This window comes from Triturus cristatus, chromosome 4_1, assembly GCF_964204655.1.
Source record: "Triturus cristatus chromosome 4_1, aTriCri1.1, whole genome shotgun sequence".
Lineage (NCBI taxonomy): Eukaryota > Metazoa > Chordata > Amphibia > Caudata > Salamandridae > Triturus > Triturus cristatus.
In genome coordinates, this window is record NC_140585.1 from 126,239,280 (window position 1) to 126,257,853 (window position 18,574).

The following is an 18,574-nucleotide window of genomic DNA, read 5'->3' on the forward strand; positions in this document are numbered from 1 at the left end:
TGGGGGAGAGGATGTGGCACTATGGCCAGAGCTGCAGAATTTGGAACTGGGGAACCAGGTTCAGTCTTAATAACCAGTCCGCCAGACCACTCTCCTGAGAGAGCTCTATCTCATGCTAGACCTTAGAAGGCTTCGCAAGACATTAGAAGCCCCGGTGTTGTAGCACCAGCAGGTGGACCCTAGCATGACAAGTGTAGGTTAACCTTCAAGGCTTGTCCACCACTATTCATACTGAAGTTCACCTCCAGTCTTGCGGGCAGGCCTATGAAGCAGTACACCCTAGAACAACAGTGACCCTGTCACTGAGATCACAGGGCCCTAGAGAAGGGCCAGCTCTAGGGCGGTGCAACTGGTGTGACCGCACCAGGTGCTGATTTTAGGTGGAGGCATCATTTTTGCAAGTATATTATGGTTTTAAAAGCACTTGGTGCCTCCTTCCTGGCCTCCAGTAATTTTCGGTAACAATAAAAATGTCATGATGACTGAGGATTAATGTTCTTCCTAGAGAGAGATCGGAATTTTGTCTGATGGAAGATTTGACTCATGGAAAGGTAGCTCAGAGGGTTAATGTACCTGCTGCAAAGAACATGTACCATGCAGATCACAAAGTGCACATAATGTAAATAGGCCAGTGGGCTACTGCTTTTGTCAGAGAGATCCTTTTGTTACTTGCAGTTTATAAGTTAAAATCCTAACATAGAACAGTGAGCTATTAACTGTCATCTACTCCGCAGCAACACAAGTCACATTTTTTATTAACTTTTGATACGTTTGAGCTACAAACAATTTATTAGTTTAAATGGTCAGATCATGCTGCAGATCTTGCATTATGAGTCAAATATGGCAGAGCCATTATTATTTAGAAAACATTTGCAAACTAGGATTTTTAGCCATTCATGTTTGAACTGCTGCTTTGGAAAAGGGAGAAGTGCTGATGACAGAAACTCCATGGCTCAGAGACAAATGGCTTGTGCTTCCACATTTTATCGTATTTGGGGACATTCTACGATTAGAAGCTTATTCCACTTTGTGAACACATTTTACTGTCAATAACTCATTATAACCTTAAATAATCATGCGTATCCATTGGTTGATAAAACTGGGCAGTGAAACCAAACAAATACAAAAAATTGGGATGTTTGCGCATTCTGGCCACGCCTCTGGCTCTGCCCACTGATCCAATCCTTGGGTTATTCCCGCCCTCTGATTCTCCGCCCACAGTTCCCCTACTTTTTTCCCCCCACTTCGACCACTGATATATCGTGTTGCTGGATAGTGGGAACACCACACCAGTAAAAAGTACCATACCTATGATATTATAAATTCCAATAAACTGTTGACTAGCAGGTAGCCCACTGTACAACCTGATTAACGAATCATTATCACACTGTTGTTAACAGGCACATTTTGTAAATATTGGACCTACATTTACAAACGTTACTAAGGATTCTGTATGGTCCCGTTATTTGCCAACTGTGTCCACTGGCGGACTCGGAGCGGAGGAGGTCCATGCGGTAAGTCGTGAGGGGGTAACACCATGAGTTACCCCCACCGGGTGACACCAACCCTAGTGAAGCCACTGGGGACAGGGCAGCCACAGGGCAGTAACCGAGTCGGCTGCGGCAGGGCAGTGACTAGAGCGCTCACCCTGGGGCTCATTTACAAGCCCCTTGCGCAGCCGGTACGTCATTTTTTTTTCTATTTTAAAGGTGATGCTCCGGTTGCGCAAGGGGCTGTAGATAAGCCCCCTGTCTTTAGATTCCCCGTCTGCTCTTATCTGCCCCACCTTCTCTGTGCCCCCCCCTCTCACTGTAAAGTGCCTTATCTCTTCCTTGTTTCGGACCCCCATCCTACTCGTCTCAGTTATTAAAACCCGCCCCCCGCCGCCCCGCCCCAAAACTTGCAGGGAAAAGTGTCATTGTGTCTCTGGAGTGCTCTGGTGGACCTTGGGTAGAAGCACTGGCCCTCCCCCATAAAAGTTTTATGTGTATTTCCTACCTACCAGTAGATCCACCCGGCAGAGCTGGCTTGTGTGTGTGTGTAAATATTTACTGCTTTACTAAGATTTTATGTCAGGGTTGCTCCACTTGGCGCAGCCCTGATGCAAAATCTATGGGGCAGGTTTACAAACCCCTTGCTACAGTTTTACGCCACCGTTGCATCACTTTTGTGACGCATCAGTGGCGTAAACAATGCGCCTCTATGCGATATACTTACAACGTGACGCATCTAGTGAGATGCGTCACGTTATAAAGCCCTGCGCTACATTATAGCTACGTCAGGTATAATGTATGCAGGGTGGGCGTTCCGTCGCAAGGAAGCCCCGTAAAAGTGACGCAGTGAAATCTACAAGATTTCACTGTCACTTTTACGTCCCAGCTGCCTCAAATCCTTACGCCTGCTTGAAGCAGGCGTAAGGAGAGACGCAGCATGTATGGTATAGGGCACCCCTGAGCAGTGCTGGAGTTGCGTCGCGCTCCAGCACTGCGTCACCCTTACGGCGACAGATGCGTCATGCATCTGTCTATCCGTGCGCCATGGTGCGCCTCCATGGTGGCGCAAGGGGGTTTTTGAGTCACGCAAAATAACTGGCACATCCCTGCTAATATGCAGGGATGCGCCAGTTATTGTAAATCTGCCGCCTTATTGGGATTTACCAAGACACACAATTCAAGGTATGCGTGGGATTGTATCCCAAAAGTAACTCAGTGGGATGCATAGCGCCGCCTTGTGTTTCCTTGCATCGGAGAGGCACTGCATGCATGGAGCCTGGGCGTCCACAGCATTCACCCCTGCATTCTGACGGAAACCCCTTGCCAATGCTTGTTTATCTTGGGTGTACCTGTATTGAGTTCAGAGCACCTTAGCCTCCCTTCGCCGCTTTAATAAGTGTTTATTGAAGTTACCTGCCAGCAGCCTTTGACAGACACTTTCTTCCTTTTCTATTCTCTTTCACTAGACTGTGAAGTGGAAGTCACGGACCCTCGATATCTCATAATAAAAAGTGTTTCCGCCCGGTCTCGAACCGGGGACCTTTCGCGTGTGAGGCGAACGTGATAACCACTACACTACGGAAACGACATGTGTGTACCTCTCAGAGCCCTGTAAATAAATCTCACAAAAGCGTAGGGCAGTGTTCTTCTCACATTATTAAAAGTTCTGATTGTATCTCTTAAGGCGGGTTTGAAAATTATTTCCTAAAATTATTTCCTAATTTGGTTTTGGCTCCTTTCACCTCAGTCTCCCTTTGTGGTCTTTGTCTGCTCCTGTCCTGCTGCAGCAGAGCGCTCAGCCCATTCCCTCAACAAAATGAATTCTATTCTGACTTTTTATGAAGAAGCTAACTTTTCGCTATGATTAGTAAGTACACCGCTCAGTTTAGGAGACAACTCCGCTCCCAGTCAGCAGGGTGGGAGGGGCTGACGGACCCTTCATCATTCCAGTGCCCTGAAGGCTGCACCGACCCGATCTGAGAGCTGCAAACTCCGAGCCCAGACTGAGCCTCAGCTGCGGGGTGATAACAAGGACTCCGGTCGGTGGTTCTCTCTGAGGTCGTTTCTTTTGCTGTGAATCACCCTCAGAAACTCCCGATGAGTCCGAGGCGTGAGCTATGGGGTGAACGGACTGAAGACCACGGAGCAGCGGGGGGCTCAGTCACCATCAGTGCTTGAATGAGTCCCCAAGACTGAAGAGTCACGAGTTATAGAACTCTGTAGAGCTCTTTTCACCACATTCATTTAAAAGGGCAGAAAGTGGAGGCAGCCAATGTTTGCAGGAGCTGTGAAGATTAACCGCACTCACCGCGCCCCACAACTGTGCAGCTCTGAACCCCACGCTGAGCTGAGCTGAGCTGCACCCTCTGAGCCCAGAGTGAGCTGCACCCAAGGAGCCTGGACTGAGCTGCACCCTCTGAGCCCGGACTGAGCTGTACCCTCTGAGCCCGGACTGAGCTGTACCCGCGGAGCCTGGACTGAGCTGCACCATCTGAGCCCAGAGTGAGCTGCGCCCAAGGAGCCTGGACTGAGCTGTACCCACTGAGTATAACGCACAATCTTTCTTTGAGGGATCTTTTGTAACTTTTACAATTTCCCGTTGCAGTGACACCTTTGCAGTAACAATGCAAAGAAAAAATATGTTTTCCTCGCAGAAGCCAAAGACGACTTTACACACACTATCCGGAGGGTGTGGGGTAGTAAATGACGGAGCTGTGTCCAGTGACGACCCGAGCCTGCAGACCCAAGCCTGCAGTGTAGAAGCTCTTCGTATCCAGGTTCAGAAGTCATCCTTAGCAACATCTCTGACCCCCACCAGCTCCCTGGACAGGAAGTCTTGTTAACTGCAAAGACAGAAATCCTAACGCTGCAATGCACTCAGTCCTTAGATCAGCTGGAACCACGCCCCCCCTGCATTGCTGTGTATGTCAGGATGGCCGAGCGGTCTAAGGCGCTGCGTTCAGGTCGCAGTCTCCTCTGGAGGCGTGGGTTCGAATCCCACTTCTGACAGTATTTTTTGCGACTCGTATTGACCCTGTTTTACCCCAGACAATGACAATATTGCACAAGCATTGGCAAAGCCAATCTGTCTCGCCTATCCGAGGACTATTGGCAATGTGTCATATCTTTTTTCACATTTCAGACATGTTGTACAACAGCTGGTGTGCAAAAAAACGCTGTGACGTGGAACTTTGCTGCGTCATGACACTTTTTTAACATAACCTTCCGACGCAAAGAGGATTAGGATGTCTCAGTCAGTGTCCCCAACCCCCTTAGAAAGCACAGTTTCAAATATGTCCTTTATGCCGGCCCCTGGAGCACTCTGTGTACTTTCTGAAATGCTGTTAACATTGTGGCATCTCTATGACAACAGACTGAGGTATCTAACGCCAATAGGGTCCATGGTCTAACTCCTTAATAAACCCATTTTTAAACAGCTTTTAATATCCCAACTCTATGACAACAAATCATAATGCTGTAAACATACAATTTTTCACATGTCAGATACAGAACCCTGTTGTTACACAGAACCCTGATATTACGCAGTTACATATGCATTTGCTACTTCACGGTGTATGGTGTATCCTGTAAATCAGGGGTGTCCAAGACTTTCACACTAATGCCAGATTTGCATGCAGCATAAGTGCAAGCTTTGTAAATGAGTTCTATTTAGGTTCAATATACGCGGACTTACTGTATCTGGATATCCTCGTAATCAAACTATGATCTTACCACCCTGAACCTACATTGGACACCAATGCATAATAAATATAAATTATCTGAGCCCTGACTAAGTTATCACCCACTGATCCCTGACTGAGCTATCATCTGCTGAGCCCCAACTTGAGCTATCACCCGCTTAGTCCGGACTGAGCTATCACCAGCTGAGTCCGGACTGAGATATCACCCGCTGAGCCCTAACTGAGCTATCACCCCCTGAGTCCGGACTGAGCCATCACCCGCTGAGTCTGGACTGAGCTATCACCCGCTGAGTCTGGACTGAACTATCATCCGCTGAGCCCGAACTGAGCTATCACCCCCTGAGTCCCGACTGAGCCATCACCCGCTGATCCCTGACTGAGCTATCACCCGCTGAGTCCGGACTGAGCTATCACCCGCTTAGTCCGGACTGAGCTATCACCCACTGAGTCCGGACTGAGATATCACCCTCTGAGCCCTAACTGAGCTATCACCCGCTGAGTCTGGACTGAACTATCACTCGCTGAGCCCGGACTGAGCTATCACCCGCTGAGTCCGGACTGAGCTATCACCCGCTGAGTCTGGACTGAGCTATCACCCACTGAGCCCTAACTGAGCTAGCACCCACTGAGTCCGGACTGAGCTATCACACGCTTAGTGTTGGACTGACCTTTCACCCGCTGAGTCCGGACTGAGCTATCACCCGCTGAGTGTCGGACTGAGCTATCACCCGCTGAGTCCGGATTGAGCTATCACCCGCTGAGTCCGGACTGAGCTATCACCCGCTGAGCCCTTACTGAGCTATCACCCACCGAGTCCGGACTGAGCAATCACCCGCTTAGTCCGGACTGAGCTATCACTCGCTGAGTCTGGACTGAGCTATCACCCACTGAGCCCTAACTGAGCTATCACCCGCTGAGCCCTAACTGAGCTATCACCCACTGAGTCTGGACTGAACTATCACTCGCTGAGCCTGGACTGAGCTGCAGCTGCTGAGTATAAAACACAATCTTTGTGATGCATGTTCTGTGACTTTTCTGATTGCCTGCCTCAGTAAATATTTTTTATCCGCAGAAACCAAAGACGACTTTTACACACACGATCCAGAATGTTGGGGGGAGAGTAAATTACGGAGCTGTGTCCAGTGACGAGCCGAGCCCACAGTGTAGAAGCTCTTGGTATCCATGGCCCTGAGTCATCTTTAGAAACATTTCTGAAACCCACCAATCCCCTGGACAGGAAGTTTGTAACTGTAAAGACAGAAGTCATAAACCTATAATAGACTCTGAGGGGGACTGTCCTTTCATGGGCTGGAAAGTGAGCCACAGAGGTACAAGGAGTATGTCAGGATGGCCCAGCGGTCTAAGGTGCTGCGTTTGTTGGAGGGAGCTTTATTTAAGGTTCAAGGGGGCTGAGCACAGAGCTCTGGGAGCCTTCACGGAGTGAGCGAGGGAGTGAGTTAGGGACAATCCTAGTTACTATTGGTCTTACTAAATACATGAAAGGTCGGTGTGCCAGGCACAGATGCTTAAAAGGACAACCACAATGCATGCTAAAAAAGGCCCATAATAAAGACATTTGACCGTAAAATATTCGCACTTCAATTATACAAAATGTGAAGCATATTATGTACACGTCTATTTATATATATAAACCCACAGCGCTATTTGCGCATTCTCATCTGCTGGCCTAAATGCGCACAGAAGGACGTCTTAAAATAACATAGCAAAAAATAAACGTCTTTACATTTCATTTTAACACAGGAAGAGAACAAAAAACCACATTGGAAGGTGTTCTGTTCATAAACCATAATCACACAATACTCATTTCTGAACCACACCAACCCCCAGGACAGGAAGTTTGTAACTGTAAAGACAGAAGTCATAAACCTATAATAGACTCTGAGGGGGGACTGTCCTTTCATAGGCTGGAAAGTGAGCCACAGAGATACAAGGAGTATGTCAGGATGGCCCAGCGGTTTAAGGTGCTGTGTTCAGGTCGCAGTCTCCTCCGGAGGCGTGGGTTCGAATCCCACTTCTCACAGAGTATATTGCGACTCGTATTTAGTTTTTTCCGAAGACAATGTCAATATTACACAATCTTAACATACTTCCGTAAATTGTCGCTCAGCGCCAGGGCACAAGTCCTAAAAAAAGAGGCGGGGGGACTGACCTAGTTTGGCAGTATGCAAGTGACATCAGGCAGTACCCAATCTGGGAGTCAGCTTTGACTGTAAACTGAGTCTAGAGTCTCAATAAACAAAATAGCTGGCAGCTGTTTTGCTCTGATTAGAGTGCTCCAAAGGATCCTCCCGCTTCTTCCTAAACAAACTAGATCATTGGTAGTGGGGAGTCTCCTAAACAGCTGATAGGGAGAGTCCAGAGAATCCAGTCCATGGCGGGCAAGCTAGCTCTAATGAGGCCACGTCAATCACCGGCATCTCCGAGCTCCACTGGCTTCCAGTTACGCAGAGGGTACAGTTCAAGTCGCTATGCATAGTTTTTAAGGCTCTGAATGGTTCTGGGCCCAAGCCACTACAAAGAAGATTTGAGTGGAATGTCCCCTCACGTAACCTCCGTTCCTCCTCAGCCAAACTGGTGAGAGTGCCCAGGTTCAGAAGAGTTAGATCAGGAGGAAGGGCCTTCAGCGTTGCAGCAGCCTCGGCTTTGAACAAACTCCCAGCCGAACTTAGGCAGATGGAAAATCTGCTGTCATTTAGAAAAAAGCTGTAGACTTGGCTCTTTGCTAGTATATTAGTTTTAGCTCTTTTGATCCTTTGCTCTTCAATACACTCAGAGTCCAGCTGTTTTTTACGTGTTCAAGCGCCAGGATACCCGTAGGGTCACAGTGCGCTCTATAAATGCTGATTACTTCACATTACATTACATCACGGCGCTTGACATCACAGCTCACGATATCCCATGTGGCATCACAGAAATTGACATCATAGGAAGTGGCATCACAACCCACGACTTTAATGTGTGCGTGTGATGTAAATCGCACTGACACTCTGCTTTGGGATGAGTGGGCTATACAAGACATGCATTAAAAATGCAATAGGTCTCGCCTTTCATTAAGTTAAAGCCATTTGCTTTGTATACAATACCATTAGCAAAGCAAATGGCTTTAGCTTAATCAAAGGCGAGACCTATTGCATTTTTGATGCTTGTTTTCCTTTTGGTTCCAGTTCTAACCTTATCTCTCACCTCACTTCAGGTTTCCTTGTCCTTCTACGGCCTTGCATCTTTTCAAATGGATATCCCCCCATTGGGTACTCTCCACCCCTGCTGACGTGTTGTTTTATTTATCTAAGAAAAAGGGAGGTTCTGGAAAACCAGAGCCTATGTGAATCACTTTGGTCAAATTGCTAATTGCCGGCTCACCTGTCACTTACTTGGACCCTGTCTACTTCTCGGCGCACCCGCTTCGCGGGTGCCCCTTCGCCCGTCTTGTGGAGGGGATCTCATCTGACACCTGTGAGGATCACCGAGGAAGAAAAGCGGCATCTGGCGTGTAGTAGCAGCAGGGCTGCGAGCGTGCGGGGACTTCAATTCCCAGAAGTCCCTGCAAGACCGACGGAGAGCTTCCGGTCCGCTCTCCCTGCTGGCCCGCCCCCCGCCCTCCTGAGGCTTCAAAACACCAGTCTGTAGTTAGACGAGTGGGTCACTTTGGTCAAATTGCTAATTGCCGGCTCACCTGTCACTTACTTGGACCCTGTCTACTTCTCGGCGCACCCGCTTCGCGGGTGCCCCTTCGCCCGTCTTGTGGAGGGGATCTCATCTGACACCTGTGAGGATCACCGAGGAAGAAAAGCGGCATCTGGCGTGTAGTAGCAGCAGGGCTGCGAGCGTGCGGGGACTTCAATTCCCAGAAGTCCCTGCAAGACCGACGGAGAGCTTCCGGTCCGCTCTCCCTGCTGGCCCGCCCCCCGCCCTCCTGAGGCTTCAAAACACCAGTCTGTAGTTAGACGAGTGGGTCACTTTGGTCAAATTGCTAATTGCCGGCTCACCTGTCACTTACTTGGACCCTGTCTACTTCTCGGCGCACCCGCTTCGCGGGTGCCCCTTCGCCCGTCTTGTGGAGGGGATCTCATCTGACACCTGTGAGGATCACCGAGGAAGAAAAGCGGCATCTGGCGTGTAGTAGCAGCAGGGCTGCGAGCGTGCGGGGACTTCAATTCCCAGAAGTCCCTGCAAGACCGACGGAGAGCTTCCGGTCCGCTCTCCCTGCTGGCCCGCCCCCCGCCCTCCTGAGGATTCAAAACACCAGTCTGTAGTTAGACGAGTGGGTCACTTTGGTCAAATTGCTAATTGCCGGCTCACCTGTCACTTACTTGGACCCTGTCTACTTCTCGGCGCACCCGCTTCGCGGGTGCCCCTTCGCCCGTCTTGTGGAGGGGATCTCATCTGACACCTGTGAGGATCACCGAGGAAGAAAAGCGGCATCTGGCGTGTAGTAGCAGCAGGGCTGCGAGCGTGCGGGGACTTCAATTCCCAGAAGTCCCTGCAAGACCGACGGAGAGCTTCCGGTCCGCTCTCCCTGCTGGCCCGCCCCCCGCCCTCCTGAGGCTTCAAAACAATATCCTACTCCCGCAGCGCGGGACGCAGCCCGGACGAAGACCGGACAAAGAGCGGGCCGTTTGTGGCCGTTCGTGGGCGGCTGTGGTCGGGGCGGGCCCCCTCCCTAATTTGAGCCGACTCGAACAGGTCACATACCCAGCTGGTACTGTGAGTACAAGCGCCTTTGCCAACCGGTGTCCTGTTTACATAGCATTGGTCGCTCATATCTTGTGTATAAACATTGTAGTGTGTGCTGGACATTTTTAGTGATATTTATCTTCCTGTTACAATCGGAGGTTCATCTGTTTCCTATTCTGTGAGTTTGTTCGCCTGTTTGTTCATTCCCCAAATCATGACCTCCTTAAGGTCTGGCAGGAAGGTGGCCAGGAACAGCGTAGGGGGTCAGGTTACAGGGACCCTTGACAATTTTATTACTAGAGCTGCTCGTGTTCTTGAACACGAAATTTTGTTAACGGAAAAAAGACTGTCCCTAGAACTTTCTGCCAAAAGATCATCCCTTGGCAATATTATGTTAGCTGTCTCGCCTGAAAACAGCCAACCTCAACTTCCTTCCACTTTGTCTGGTGATACTTTAAATGCACTGCCGGAAACCCTTGATCATTGCCCGTTGGTGGATATCCAGGAGATAACTAGCATCCCTGATACCAGTGGTGACCAAACCACTGATAGTACTGATATCCCGCCACGTACCACTGACCAGCAAACTACAGGAACAACGATCCAGGTCCCCAAGCCCAGGCACATCCCAAGTAAAAGGAAACGTATGGGAGCACCCCCTAAGGGGAAACGAGCCAAAATCCCCAAAGTGTCCAATCCTCACAAATCTGCACCTACCTGTGAAGCTCAAAACCCTGCTACGTCTGCTAGTTTACATTTGGCATCTGGTGGATTGAAGTCCCCGTTCCCTCCCCCCGTTCAATCCAACGCAGACTCCTTTACCTTCGATCTTCTCAAGCCTATAGAGAAGTTATTTAAATCACTACTCCTCCCATTATTAGAGCGAGTTACGCGTCTCGCCTCCTCACTTGAGAAGCTAGAGGGTATGGTATCTGCTAACACGTCCCTGCTAGAAAAGATTGCAGTGTCTTCTATTGACCATGCAACTTCCTCTAACAATGACATTGTAGATAAATCTAGGCTTGCCTCCACTGCCCATACACCCTTGGATGGAGTACTACCCAGTATCCCGACACACAATGTCCAGGCGGTGGACGTTCCATGTCCTCAGGTTAACATTGAGGTCCCGAGAGAAACAGATTGTAATATCAACCCTGAGGCTGCTGTTTCATATCAAAACTTTCCGTCTATCAATCTCCCACCTGAGTCGCAGCCATATACCATTATAATGGTGGATGTACCCCGGCTTCCTCAGACAAAGTCCGAGTGTCATAGCGACCTAAAGAATAAAGTCTCTCACTGGCTAAATACCAACAGGCCTTTACCTATTGGACTACGGACCGAAATAATGACCGTCCGTAGGGTATGTTGGTTGGGCAATAGAGTTAAACAGGTGCAGGGAGATTGTGTGATCATAAATTTTCGCGACCCGAGGGTTGTTAGGCATATCTGTTCCTTTTCCAATACCCTGAGAGGGACTGGCATTTCTACAGTGGATTTGTCATATTTTTTTCCACACAAACCCACTGTCACTACACGTGATATGTCCTATGTTGGGGAAAGGGTAAATAGGCCTTCCTACCACCAGATAAGGCCGGATTTCCATCTCCCCCTGTCAAACTTCTACACACCTTTGAGTTCATTAGATGGGGTTGACTGACAGTTACCCCATCTGGTAGATTCGAATAATTTGTGGGAAGTTTGTTTTGGCTCAGTTAACCCAGTGCAAGCAGGGAGTGGGTGTTTCCGGGGGGCTCAAGTTGGCTTGGTAAATATGTCTTCAAGTACCCCGTTTTCCCACCCAACTAGTCCGTCCCTCCCCCCCATTGATCCTTCCTTAACTGATAGCGAGACTAGGGGCCCCATTAATATCGATACTACCCCAACTACTAAGGGTCCCGCATCTGAAGTACCATGCATAATGCCACCTAGTTCTATGCCCCTGACCCTGGTTTCGTGGAATGTTGCGGGCCTTGGTACCAGGGTATCTTCTGAAGAATGGGTAGGCTGGGTCGACACCCATGATATCCTGGTTTTCCAGGAGACATGGGCTGTGGACCCGATCTATCTTCCAGGGTATGTGAACTTTTTTAAGGGGGCAATTCGTGGCACAAGGGGCCGCCCGTCCGGTGGGCTCTGTATCTGGGTTAAGCAATCCCTTGGGTATTTACTCAAGGAAATAGCTATTGATAGCCCTGACCTACTAATTATTTCCTTGCAACACGACAATGATCCTGTAGTCCTAATTGTAAACGTCTATAACAGAGGCCTCCCCGGGGGACGTGGCACAAATACCTTTTTATTACTAGATGGGTTTCTGGACACTATTGACACGCATACAAATGTTTTGATTGTGGGAGATCTAAATTGCTGTTTTGAACCTCTGCTCTCTACTCTAGACTCATTAACCTGGGAAGTAGATGCAATTTTAAATATTCCTCCCCTCGATCTCCCTCCTATCAAGAGGTGGACAGAGTCAGCCACACAGTGGATGGGACTATGTATGGAGCGGGGATTCAGGGCCGCCAATGGGAGGACTGCCTCTGACAGGGGTGGAAAGATGACTTTCTCAGATGGCCGACGTTGTAGCAGCAGAATTGATTATGCCCTTGTTAAAATCGAGTTCTGGTTCACTCTAAGGGATATGGCGATATTAGACCGCCCGGAGAGTGACCACAACCCGTTGGTTTTAAGTCTTTTACTTTGCCCAGCCCAGAGAGCCAAACCCTCAGAAATAGTCACTGCGGAAGCCGTTTTAACTAATGATCTACGGCGGGTACGCTGGGACAAAGTTGCAATGGATGCTGAATTATTGTCCAGGATTAGTTCCATGGTATCCGGTGCTCTGGTTGACATTCAGTCTCTTCAGTACACCGAGGATGTGACTGATAAAGCTACATGCATACATGATCATCTTTTCACTGGCCTTAAATCCCTTTTTTTAAAACCTTGTAAGGCCAAGAAATCCGTCACTCTAAAACCATCGTCCTGGTACAATAAAACATGTCGAGAATCTTTTAGCAAATTAAAATCTGCCATTGCTAATAAAGAACCAGATAATGTCAGACTGGCGAGGATAAACTATAAAAAGGCTAAGGCCAAGGCCAAACAGGAGTGGGATAATGATCACTGGAACAACCTTTTGGCTGCCAGTAAGCACCGGAACCTAACCCTCTTCTGGCATACTGTTAAGTGGGGTAACTCCCAGAATAGCCAGGTCCCTTCTAATCATGTCCCCCCGGAAGCCTGGGTGACCCATTTTGAATCCCAATTTTCAGATCCCACAGTTGTCGAGGGGCCTGCCCCAGCTATAACGGGGGACCTCTCCTTTCCCATAACCTTAACTTTTGACTGCGCTGAGGTCAAACAGGCTTTAAGTAAGGTTTCAAGTGGCAAGGCGCCGGGCATGGACTGTGTTCCTGCGGATCTCTTTAAATCTGATACAGTGAACTGGGTGCCCTACATCGCACATTTTGCCAATGCAGTAGCCAGAGGGGCAGATATTCCCGATTCTTGGGGGGGGGCTGAGATTCTCCCCATTTTCAAAAAAGGTGATCGTTCATGCCCGGGGAACTACCGCCCAATTAGTCTTATTGACTCGGTCCAGAAAATTATCGCTAGAATGATCTTGGCACGAATCCAGGCTTGGATTGAGCAGGAGGACATCATCTCTCCTCTCCAAGCCGGTTTCAGACCGTGTACTAGTACCATCGACCAGGCATTCAAATTCCAACTGATTGTCTGGAAAACGGTCTATTTGTGTGGCGGTACTTTATATGCTGCCTTTGTAGATCTCCGGTCAGCATTTGACCTAGTCAATAGAACTAAACTTTGGAGCGTATTGGCGGAGCTAGGGCTTCCTCCAGATCTTCTGAATATCATCATTAGGCTCCATGACAATAACTACGCACAAGTCCGCTGGGGAAAACAGGGCCAGGTTACTGGTCGGTTCAGGGTCAATCGGGGTGTCAGGCAGGGGTGCGTCCTTGCTCCCACTTTTGTTTTTATTGTTTATCAACAGTGTTGTTAAGTACTACTCCAACACATCGACGGACGCTCCTACGCTTGGAGGTATTAAAATCCCACTCCTTATGTTCGCTGATGACACCCTACTTCTCTCTCAGACCCTATCTGGACTACAGGCGGCACTTAATGTCTTTACGCATTTCTGTTCTGATTTTGACCTGGCGGTCAACGTGTCCAAAACCAAATATATGGTTTTTAATAAAGGGAGAGGCATTAAGGGACATGTTTTTATGGACAAAGCTTTGCTTGAGCGTACACACGTTATGACCTATCTAGGGGTAGTTTTTGAAAATAAGTTGGACTGGAGGCCGCAAATTGATGTTCTATCTCTAAAATTTGCCCAGCTTTCTGGTTGCCTAGTTAAAGAACATAAGCAATCCAAGTCGAGAATGATAGGCCCCCCCATCAAAATCTTTAATGCGAGGATAAACTCTGCGATCCTCTATGGTGCTGAACTCTGGGGCTTTGCAGATCTTTCTCCTTTGGTTAAGGCACAATACAAATTTTTTAGATTACTTACGGGCCTTCCATGTTCTACCCCAGTTAAACCCCTCCTGCTGGACCTTGGCTGTCATTCGTTTGAAGATATTGCGAGGTTTAAGCCACTGGCCTTTTGGAGGCGTTTATGGACAGTCCCTGAGCTGGACCTCTATGCAAAGGCCTTCCTTGATGTGCGCTCTATTCTGGGGGCTGGCAACATTCCTTGGTTCAAACAGACCAAGCAGCTCCTGAAATCCATGGGGTTGGTCAACCTATGGACCGACCCGGTTAACAACCCCTTTCCCTCTAAGAAAGACTTCAAGAGTCTCTACTGGTCTATGGTGCAGCAGAAACATATTAATTCAGTTACTGCAGAGTCCTTGACAGGAAGGTTCCTGGCCCAAAAAAGAACCCCATTCCTCGAAGTATACTGGGATACCATCACCAGACCTTGTGACAGGAAACTTTATCATCAATTTAGGGTAGGCACACTTCAGACTAACTCTTTCACCAAAAAGTGGAAGGGTATGTCTAGTGACTCATGTAAAAGTTGCCCTGACTGTATTGATTCTGTTGGTCATATTTTTTTTGCATGTCCCGCCTATGCTGCACCCCGAGCTAAATGGCTCAAGCCTTTATGTCGAACATTGGGCACTAGACAAGGGTCAGAAGCTCTAGAAATGTTGAGATTTGAGCCTAGTGAATATGTTGCTATTGCTGTTGCTAAGTTTTTGGCCTGGGTTTGGTTTATTAGAAACAAGAGGCATTAAGACATTGGTCCATTTTTAAGCACTTTGTTCATGTTTCTTTTTAATCGTGTTTTTTAAAATAGGTATTTTTATCTTTTAATGCTTTGTAAATGTCTTTTATGATGAAATGCATCGACAATAAAGACTAATGAAATGAATCACAGCTGAGACCTAAGGTCTCAATATTCGTAAAGCAAAGTATTTGTCAAATGTAAATTTACATGAAACGCAAACAAAACATGATTTAGTATTCGAAATACAGAAACACCATGATTGTTTAGAAACAAAAATATATTGTTTGTGTTTTATAATTCAAGATATTTGGTATGCATTTGAAGTTTCACATCACTTATAACAATGCATAGCTATTCAAACTAAAGAAAACATACAATGTTAAAAATCCCAATGCATTTCGGGTAATGCCTACCCTTCGTCAGGGGGTAAATACGTACAACACTAACAGTAAACAATTTAGAAAATTTCTTGTGTTGTGTTCTTCTTGACCTCCATACGGAACTACAACAAAAGGCACATATGTGCTGTTAGACATATTTGTAATGACAATAGAATGTTGTAGAATTTGCACTCGAAATAAAGGAAATTAGGGGAAGACAGGAAAACCTGTAGAAAGATTCCCATGCGGTGATGCGGTTCGAAGAAAGAGAAAAATGGGGTATCACCCAAAAGTGAGAACGCAAAATTATGTTTCAAGCTTACCGAGAATATCGGCGTTACCAAGTGTTGGAAAAAGGTCTCTGGGCAATAATGGACTAACCGTCTGCAAGAGGTTATATTTGATTAGAAGGGCAGGTTGCGTTAGCCGTAATGTGTTGCAGAAAATCAAACTGCAAATTTATGTTTCAAGCTTACCGAGAATATCGGCGTTACCAAGTGTTGGAAAAAGGTCTCTGGGCAATAATGGACTAACCGTCTGCAAGAGGTTATATTTGATTAGAAGGGCAGGTTGCGTTAGCCGTAATGTGTTGCAGAAAATCAAACTGCAAATGTTACGTGTATTATAGACTCACCCTCTTCAAGTGTTGGTTGTCGAGAGCGGCGGACGCTGCTCCGGAAATGCGCAAAATGCCGTGTCTGTAAAAGAAGCGACCAGAGAGATTACTCTCGGTTGCTGTAACGTAAAAAGGTTCAGCGGTTTCAAGGTTACTGCTCCGCAAATTAGCGGAACGAATCTTACCTGCTATTTTTAGTCCGTGTATGTTGAAAAAAGCCTCCAAAACTTCTCCCGTTAAGATTTGGCGCATGCGCGTCTGCTGAAACTAGGGGGTTTAAAAAGTGAAAAGGGTCTAGAACAGTGATGATGGAAAGAGGACTGCGGCACAAGTAAAAACCGACGTAATCGGAATAAAATGGAGTGTGTCTAAGAAGATGTGACTGGTGGAACCACCATGTGTAAATTCCAAAAAATAATGCTCTTAGTAGAAGCTGCTTGTCTTCCAATTCACTAGAAATGTGAGAGTTTATATGAGCGAAATATGAAGTGAAAGTGGATGAGAACCTTCACGAGTGACAAAAACAAAAATAAAAAAAATAAAAACTTAATTGCGAGTGCAAATCCTTTACAGATGTACAATATGTTAAAGCCTAAATAAAGCATAATAATTCATAATGATCATTTAGACCATCCGGACACACTGTTCCTAAGAATTTTATCCAATGTGTTTCTCTACGGGCAAGAACATTATTCATGTCTGAGTCAGTATGTACATGAAGACGTTCTAAGATTGTGAAACGTAGTTGTGGAATAGTGTGAGAAGTGTTCACCCAATGTGTTACCAGGGAGGATGTCAAATTACTGTTACGGATCCTACTCTTGTGTTCAATAATCCTGGTTTTAATTTTTCTGCTTGTTTTCCCTACGTATACAAGGCCACACGGGCACTTGATGGCATAGATAACCCATTCCGAGTTGCAGTCTGAAGTATGCTGAAGTTTAATGCCTTTGCCTGTATGAGGATGTGTAAACACATTTCCTGTGATTACGTTACTGCATTGTCCGCAATTGTAGCATTTTCTCATGCCGATGTTCTTGGATATTACAGGACGAGTGTGACTTTTGAGAAGATCCCTCAAGTTCTTTGGTCTGGTATGTGCAAAAAGAGGCGGATCCTTAAACAAGTCTTGAAAATCAGGTTCCTGATCAATTATATCCCAACGTTTGCGAATAACTGACTTGATCTGTGTCGCTTGAGTGGAATGTTTTAGTACAAAAACTTCTCGTTTAGAAGAATTTTTAGGAGTGCTCTGAAGTAGATCTTCTCGTTTTTTTTGGTCAACCTGATTCTTTGCTTCCTTAAGAATGTCCTCTGGATATCCTCTCATTTTGTATCTCTCAAGTTGTTGTGTGATGTCAATATCACACTGCTGTTTGTCCGAAGTGATTCTTTTGATTCTGGTGAGCTGAGATACAGGTAAGTGCTTCTTCAGGGAATACGGATGGGCACTCGAAAAGTGAAGTGCGTTGTTTACATCTGTAGGTTTTCTATACACCATTGTTGATAGGCCACGTGTAGATTTTTGTATCTCTATGTCGAGAAAATGAATTTTCTCCAATTGGATGTCATAGGTAAACTTGATCCTCGGGTTGCATTGGTTTAATTCATCAATGCATTGTTCCAGAACTGTCTTGGATCCTTTCCATATGATGAGAATATCATCAATGTATCTTAAAAAAAGAAGTAGATTAGATTGCCATACTGGGTTTTGCAGAATATGTTGATATTCAAAGTGAGCCATAAAGGTATTGGCATACGCCGGCGCTCCTGGAAAACCCATGGATGTTCCAGTAATTTGTAGGTAATATTTGTCCATCCACGAAAAGTAACTGTGATACAGTGAGAAGTGTAGAAGCTCCAATAGAAAAATGCTTTTGTCTTTAGACTGTGATGAGTGAAGGAGTCTCCATTCTACTGCCTCGAGTCCTTCATTGTGTGCAATAGAAGTGTAGAGAGCCACTACGTCGATTGTGCAGAGTAAGAAATCTGTGTTAAGATGAGGTATGATGGCTTCCAATTTCAAAAGACAGTCAGTAGTGTCCCTGACGTATGTTTGCCAAGATTGAACCAACGGTTGCAAATGAAAATCCAGATAGCGTCCAATAGGCTCATGTAGTGATCCACAACCCGCCACAATTGGTCTGAAGGGTGGGTTCTGTCTGTTTTTGTGTATTTTTGGAAGCATATATATATGAGGGACTTTTGGTGTGGAATGACATAGGAATTTCTTGGTGTTATCATCAATGTTGCCCTCATCCAGACCTTTCTGTAAAATGGTGTTGAGTATTTTTAGAAATTCTTTGGTAGGGTCTTGGTCCATAGGAATATACGTGAGTGCATCTCTTACATGTTCGTTAACGCTTTTGATATAAAAGTCTGTGTCTAGGATTACCAAGGCTCCCCCTTTGTCCGCTGGT

General features: G+C 46.7%; 1 long non-coding RNA gene and 2 other non-coding genes across 3 annotated transcripts in view; 1 reads left to right on the plus strand and 2 right to left on the minus strand.

Annotated features, from left to right (window-relative positions):
• LOC146847579 (uncharacterized) overlaps positions 1 to 18,574 on the minus strand; it is a 55,297-nt gene that overhangs the window by 17,383 nt on the left and 19,340 nt on the right. The window lies entirely within an intron of this gene.
• On the minus strand, positions 3,006 to 3,078 carry TRNAV-CAC (transfer RNA valine (anticodon CAC)). Its single transcript has one exon. It is a non-coding gene; the product is annotated as a tRNA-Val (tRNA).
• TRNAL-CAG (transfer RNA leucine (anticodon CAG)) lies at positions 4,420 to 4,502 on the plus strand. Its single transcript has one exon. It is a non-coding gene; the product is annotated as a tRNA-Leu (tRNA).